The sequence below is a fragment of the Lygodium microphyllum genome, chromosome 14 (assembly GCF_053477565.2).
Source record: "Lygodium microphyllum isolate KBCC chromosome 14, Lygodium_microphyllum_v1.1.10, whole genome shotgun sequence".
In the NCBI taxonomy this organism is placed as follows: domain Eukaryota; kingdom Viridiplantae; phylum Streptophyta; class Polypodiopsida; order Schizaeales; family Lygodiaceae; genus Lygodium; species Lygodium microphyllum.
In genome coordinates, this window is record NC_141148.1 from 135,823,271 (window position 1) to 135,831,357 (window position 8,087).

Below are 8,087 nucleotides of genomic sequence, written 5' to 3' on the forward strand. Positions count from 1 at the left end.
CTTCCATTGGGTCGCCAGTGGAAGATGATGATTTAGTTTCTGTGACCTTGAATGGTCTAGGAAAGGATTATGCACAGTTTCGGACATCCATTTCAGTTCGTGAAAGATTTTCTGATTTTGAGGAGTTGATTGCTCTTCTAATTTCTGAGGAGCAGAGAAATGGTGGTGCATCTTCTTCAGGAGGAACTTCAAAAGAAGCTGTCTTCTACTCAAATGCTGGAAGAGGTAGATGCAGAGGTAGAGGAGGCCGTGATAGAAATCAGAATATGCAGCAAACTCAAGAAAACCAGTCCTATGGAGGAGGACGCGGTAACTCTAGAGGTAGGGGGAGCCAAAGAGGTCGTGGTGGATGGCAAAGAGGCCAAAATGCAAACAGTAATGTTGAATGCTACTACTGTGGTAAAATGGGTCATATGGCTAAAGACTGCTATAAAAAGCAGAATGACATCATGAATGGAAAACTGCAACAAGGAAATTATGCATCTTCTAGTAGACAGGGTGATGACAGAAATGAACATTTGTTTATGGTGCAACACATGAACAATTCTGTGACAAGTGTAGAAGAAAGCAACAAAGTGTGGTATGTTGACTCAGGTGCATCAAACCACATGACAGGTCATGCAGAATGGATGGAAGATGCAAGGAAAATGGAAAAACCAGGATTTGTGGAGACTGGTGATGATATTACACATCCTATTGTGCAAATTGGAAAAATCCCTTTGTCTATGCAGGATGGGAAAAAGAAATACCTGTCAGATGTATTTCATGTCCCGAATATCACCAAGAATCTGGTTTCTGTTGGTCAAATGGTTGAGCAGGGCTTGCAGGTCAGATTTAATCCTCATGGATGCTTTGTTGAGGATATGAAAAATAAAGGTCGCTTGATAGCAAAAGGAAAGAAGAAGGGCAGAATGTTTACGTTGGATGCAGACATGCCTGAATTGAGTGTAGCAATGTTTGCACATGGGACCGGTGTAGTTGCAGATATTGATATCTGGCATAAACGCATTGGTCATGTTAATGTACAACGACTTAAATCAATGCAGGTTCAAAATATTGTTGCAGGATTACCCAAATTCAAGGTTGCAGAAATGCATAAGGTATGTGAAGCCTGTCAGTTTGGAAAACAGGCAAGGAAACCATTTCCTAGACATGTTCAAGAGAGTGAGAAGCCATTGGAATTAATCCACTCTGATGTGTGGACTACTAAAGCTGCATCTCTTGGAGGCTGTCATTATTTTGTCAGTTTTATTGATGACTATAGCAGAAAAGTTTGGGTGTATTTTATGAAAAAGAAAAGTGAAGTTTTTGGGCATTTCAAAACTCTTAAAGCTATGGTTGAAAAAGAAACAGGCCTGCAAATAAAATGCCTAAGGTCAGATGGAGGGGGAGAGTACCTCTCAAATGAGTTTGCAAGGTTCCTGCAGGAGCATGGCATAAAGTAGCAATATTCATGCAGTCATACCCCACAACAAAATGGAATTGCAGAAAGGAAAAACAGGCATATTGGAGAGGTATCTCGTGCCATGCTCAATGAAAAAGACTTGCCAGATTTTTATTGGGCTAAAGCAGTTGGTACAGCAGTCTACATAATGAACAGGACTATCACTGCAGCAATACATGGAATGACTCCAGAGGAGAGGTATACTGGTAGGAAACCAGATATTTCTCATTTGAAAATTTTTGGTTGCATTACCTATGTACATGTGCCAGATGAGTTGAGATCCAAGTTGGATCCAAAAGCTGAGAAGTGCATCTTTATTGGTTACTCTCTGCAGCAAAAAGGGTATAGATGCTATAACCCTTCTACTCGTAAGTTTACAGTGAGCAGAGATGTTGTTTTTGATGAGATGAGTAGCTGGTATAAACCAGTAAATGTGATTGATGATGTAGATGCACAAAATGGTAATACTGCACAGAATTCACAGCAGCAGTCACAAAATATTAGTGGACCTGGAGCGTCCTCTAGCAGTGGTTCACATTCTTCGCCATGGACAGGCAGATAGAGATCAGGAGAATCTTCTCAAAGCAATGCAGATAGTGGTATGCAGGTTTCATGAAAAGGAAAAGAGAAGGTTGATCAGCCCATGTTTGATGTGAATGCAGGTCACTCTTATGTGGATGGTGAATCCAGTGGCTTAGAACAGAGCATTGATGATGAGTTGGGTATTCCTTCTATTGTTACACCTGGAGTAAGAAAGACTAGGGATGTTTTGAGAGCACCTGGGAGTGAACCTACTTTGCGCAGGTCTACGAGAGCTAGGTATCCTGTGGATAGGCTGAAATATGATGGATTTACAGCCATTCACTATGCATATATGGTCAAAGTGATACATGAACCAGAACCCACTTCTTTTGAGGAAGCCATGGGAAAAGAAAAATGGGAGAAAGCCATGGATGAAGAAATGGATGCCTTGGAAGCAAATGCTACATGGGAATTGGTACCTTTGCCTAAAGGTAAAAATGCAATTGGCTGTAAGTGGGTTTATAAGGTGAAGCACAATGCAGATGGTTCTATGGACAGATACAAGGCAAGATTAGTAGTTAAGGGGTATGCACAAACATATAGCATTGATTATGAAGAAACATTCAGTCCGGTTGCAAGGATGGCAACCGTAAGAGCAGTCATTGCTATGGCTGCATCAAAGGGATGGTCTTTACATCAGATGGATGTAAAGAATGCCTTCTTGCATGGTGATTTGCAAGAAGAGGTCTATATGGAGCAGCCACCAGGTTATGTGCATGCTGTTCATCCTGAGTTTGTTTGCAGGTTGAAGAAAGCCTTGTATGGCTTGAAGCAAGCACCTAGAGCATGGTCTGACAAGATAGGACAGTATCTTGTCACTATTGGCTTTCAGATTTCCAAGGCAGATTTCTCACTTTATGTGAGAAAAACAGAAAAAGGTATTATGCTACTTGTCATTTATGTTGATGATTTGATTATGACAGGTGACAATGATGAAGATATCCTTCATGTGAAAATGCTATTGAAGCAGAAGTTTGAGATGAAGGATTTGGGAGAGCTGCGTTATTTCTTGGGCATTGAGGTGATTAGATCACCAAGTGGGATACAGCTCTTGCAGAGGCAGTATGGATTGGACATGCTGTCCAAATATGGGATGACAGGCTGTAAGCCTATTTCAGTTCCTTTGGAGCAGAATGTGAAGCTGAGCACAGATGCAGGTGAGCTTCTAGAAGACCCTACTATGTACATACGCATAGTAGGAAGTTTGATTTATATGACTATTACCAGGCCAGATTTGAGCTATGCTGTTGGATTGGTAAGCCAGTTTATGCAGGCTCCAAGGAAACCACATTTGGATGCGGCTAGACGCATACTCAGGTATGTGAAGTCCACATTGCAGTATGGACTATTTTATGAGACTGGGGTTCAGATACAGTTGCATGGATACACTGATGCTGATTGGGCTGGTAGTATTTCTGATAGACGATCTACCAGTGGATATGTGTTCTCTTTTGGGAGTGCTGCAATCACTTGGAGTAGCAAGAAACAGCCTACAGTTGCCTTGTCGAGCACAGAGGCTGAGTACAGGGGTGCAGCAATGGCTGCATGTGAGGTATCTTGGTTGCATAAGCTACTTTATGATATGCATCAGTCTACAGATGGTCCAGTTGTCATTTATTGTGACAACATGAGTAGTATACACTTGGCAAATAACCCAGTCTATCATGCTAGAACAAAGCACATTGAGGTGCATTATCACTATGTGCGAGAGAGGGTTTTACTAGGTCTTATTGATCTAGTTTATGTCAGCACAGAGGATCAGGTAGCTGACATATTCACGAAGGCATTGGGCGCAGAGAAGCTGCGCAAGTTCAGAGACCTGCTTGGTGTGCAGGAATTGGGATTGAGCTCGAGGGGGAGTGTCGAGATATCGAGCTCCACTCGTGATACACCAGGGTGACCGTTGTGTATTTATGTCACCGACTTGTCAGTTGCAGACGCGGTTGGTACACCGCCCATGAATAATAGCTACATAATAGCTATCCTTATCTACTCTAGTTCGTGGCTCAGTTAGTATGCCACCTTAGTTAGTTGAGTTTGGTTTGAGACCCATATATAGGGTTCTTCTATTTCTTTGTATTAGAGTTCTTTTGGCTTCCACAACTAAGAGAGGAAAACTGATTTTCAGCCTCCACCTTTGTGTGTATTCTCCCATTGTGCAAGCAAGAAAGCTACAAGTGAGACTCCTTCCTTCTCTCCCACAATCTTGACAAAGAGTCTACCAAAAAGATGGATGCTGGTCTAAATGAGATCCTAAGAAATCCATTAACCTCCTGGATCAAAAGGTATTCCATCATAATGATTGTCTGATCAATTAAAGCTCCAGGTTTGATGTTTGAAGCCAACCTTGTTCACTAGAGCTGGAGCTATTGATCTCAGCTACCATTGTAGTCAACTTGCTTTCAAAATCTTCTTGTTTGATGAGCATCAGCAAGGCTGCATAACTTCTCTATTTCTATTCTTGTCTTTCACAAGGTGAATTGCATCAATAAGGTATGTCAACTACTAAGATCAGCATTGATGCCTCTAGTACCAGTTGGTTCATCTCTTCCTTGGAATCATTGAAGCCATTAGCATGTCCTTCCTCTAAACATGATAATCTTTTCATTCAAAGTCTAAAATGTATGCAATAGTATTTGAGCAGCTTGAGATCCTTGTCTCTAATGCAACCCAAATAGATATGGAAGTATAGTAATCTCCGGAGGGGGGTGCTATAATTTAGATACCTAGCTCCAACATAAAATTTTCAAACCTGGTTCTCCAAGCAAGCTAAACCCATAGAGGCCATAATAAGCATGCAGCAAATCTGGTACTTCCCTCGGATAATTGCTAAACCGCCAAACTCACTTTGATAGCTTAATAAAAAGGCACACAATGCATTGGTGTCCTAGAGATGCCCAACTCCAAGAAGATTGAGTACTCCCCCAACCCAGAATGCATAGCAAGTATCATATGACTTGTTTATCGTTCCTTGGAAACCTCTTGCTATGACTGTTTCATTTTATAAGGCCATTCACATCCAAAATAGTTCATGCCAACATTCCAGACACTGGATCAGGTACCATACATCCCATCAACTTTAAAGCAGCAACTACACAATATGTAACACCACTTGTACATGATACTCCAAGCTAGGTGACAAACTAAACCCATCCATATGACTGGCATTCTAAGATATATTTCAATGCCTTTTCAGAATCCAATCAAGACCAATAATTGAGCATTGCCAAAACAACAACAACACAATGAACAAAACACAAATATGTCTCTGCTCTTGTATTGACAGTTGTAAAGCTTCCATCAGCTTACTACAGATTGTGCCTGAACAACCTCTCTCAGTGGTGAAGTTGGCACAAAAAGCTACAGGTGAAGAAAATGAAGACTCATTCATATCATTCTTTGCAACAAGCTGTCTTAGCACGTTATATCTCACAACAATGGATGCCTTCAACCCTGATAGATGAGCACCCTACAGAAGCGGATATTATTGTTGTTAAATTTCCAGCAGACCTGTACATGGAGAAGAAACACTTTGCTTCTATCACTAGACGTCTCTTTTTTTGCTTGCAACTTCATCTGCAATCAGTGTTGGCCAGTAGTTTGATGTCTCTGTAGGGTCCTATACATGGAGAATGAATCTGCTTTTGCATACAGCTACGATTTCCTCCTAGGGTTGATCCCCTCCACATGGAATTAGCCAATGTAGCACTTTTATTCAGCTCTTCTTAGGGCCAAATTGCAAAATCACCTTCAAGAGGTATAATGCAAGGCCTCAAGACTATCCTAAATTTTATTATACCTGATCAAAAGTCAAGAAAGCTTGAGCTTCAATAAGCAATTCTAGAAGCAGGTGCAGGTGGCTTCAGACGAGATAAGCATCATGGACAGAGGTTTTGAAATGAACCCATCCCACAACCGAGCTGCCTATGCTACTTGCATTTGTTTTGCAAAAGTGGCCACACTCTGATCATGGTACTCAAGTTGATCTTCCTTCAAGTGAAGACTAATCTCTGTTTATGGCACTTTACTTATGCTTTTTGCTAGCAGTATACAACCTTTACTGGAATCCCTGGATATGTGGTTACATGAGGGAATCCTTGATGACACTTTTGGTGAGATGTTCTTTTATGCCAATAGTTCTATTGCAATTGAGGACTCCACATTCTGGTAGCAAGGTTTTCATCTGCGTTATTTCAAGTCTCCAAAGCTTGTTGATGATACCCAAAGAAGAACATCTGAAATGGCCAAATCAATCCTTTTAGCAAGAAAGTCTCTTCAGCTATTACAACATGTGCATCGTGATGCAGCAGATGAGTTTAGTAGCAATGATCAAACACTTTCCGCCTCATCTTTGTTGCCATTAGTGGGTGGCCTTCATCCTACATATAAAATGCATAAGATGCGGGAAGAAAGTGACCAGTTTCATCTATAGGTTCCAAAAATGGCCAATCCTTATCAAGATTCAGTGCATGAACAGGTTATCTTGAGTGAGATAAAAAAACTGACACATCAGTCCCATTCTGAAATATTGGAACCCAAAGATGGCAGTGGTAGTGAATGTGTGGGCCTAGAATGGTCTTGCATTCTTCCTCCTTTGGACGATCATGATCTTCACAATGCCATTTTTGCATCGTTCAATCTTGAGAGGGATAAGGTGCTGCTTTAACTGGGGCAAACAAAATCTCTGGTTGAATGTAATATTTCCACTCGAAATATTAAATTGACTATAAAACCCGCACATCTTGCACAAAATTAGTATTAAAAAATCCCCCACGTCGAATAATGTCGGTGGCCAAGTGTTCCCTCCGCGTACCATGTTAAATTCCGGCTCCGTAGTGTGCAAACTAAGGCCGAGCTTGAAGACTGCAAAGCCTTGTGAGAACACCCTTCTTGGAAAATAGGGGCAATTGAGTAATGGGTAAACTTTAGGAAAAAAAAATTATTAATTACCCCTCCCCTTAGTCGATGCATGGTAGGGGGAGAGGGAGTGTGTGGAGGAGTGAGTTAAGTGGAGAGAGGGAGTGTGGTGTGTGGGAGCATGAGGGGGGAGGCATGCACCAGCCACTTATGTGGCTACCTCTCCCCCCCTTAGCACTATAAAACCACCCTTAAGCGTGGGCAGAAGGCACAAACAAACGAGGAGAGGGAAACAAAAAGGCTACCGTGTTGTCTGTGGAACGCCGCCACGCCCAGAATTGCTGCATGTTGTCGGCATTGTAGGGTTGCCACCATTGCAGCGCTGCTGCAACCCTTAGCTCCACGATCACCATCATCAATTCAATCTCCCCCCTCGTCGTCAATCTTTTCCCCGTTCCAATCATTACATCCCTCCTCCCACGTAATCTGTGGAAGCAAAAGCTTCTTGAGAATCTTCTAAGGTTGGACTCCCATAAGCCCCGTTTCCACGAGCTTTCCCGAGGTCTTAAAACCCACACCCTGTAAAAGGGTATTCCTACGTAAGGGAGAAGTAAACAGATTTTGAGGCTGTTTGTCAAAGCTTGGAGGGAATTTAGAGATCGCGTAAGGGGCAAGGACAAACCCCGGAGTCCAAATCCTCTACATCTACGATGGCTCCAAAGCCAAAGTCGCAAGGTGCACGCGCGGAGGTCTCTTCCCCGAGCATACACGTGGACATTCCCACGAGCCCTCAAGCCCAAGTTCCACGAGTTTAATTCCACATAAAAGAAATGCTTTAAGCACGGTTAACTCCATAGGAAGAATGCATTTAAGCTTGTCGTTAAATCATGTAGTAATGATAAAAGTACATTTGAGAAATTATCTCCTTGAACGATGGACAAGGGTTGGTGCATGTCATGCAATTGGGTTGTTTGCATTTCCAAAGTTATGAAAGTAAATTACTTATCCATCTTACGAGCATAGTTGCATGTTGCTTTTTTCGTGCATTTCTAAAGAGACAAGCCTAAACACATATTGCTTAGGTTTAAAGGATGAAATTGTATAAAGGCATCCTTGATTTGGTCATGGGAAAGAATAAGCGTATATTGCATTTAGGCAATAACTTCCTTGTTGTGATTCGCATGCGAAAGTCATTTACATCCGT

The 8,087-nt window shown here is 41.9% G+C and overlaps 1 pseudogene; it reads right to left on the reverse strand.

The window, feature by feature from the left end:
- Positions 1 to 4,752: 4,752 nt before the first annotated feature.
- On the reverse strand, positions 4,753 to 7,258 carry LOC148026142 (geranylgeranyl transferase type-1 subunit beta pseudogene; annotated as a pseudogene).
- Between the last annotated feature and the right edge of the window lie 829 nt (positions 7,259 to 8,087).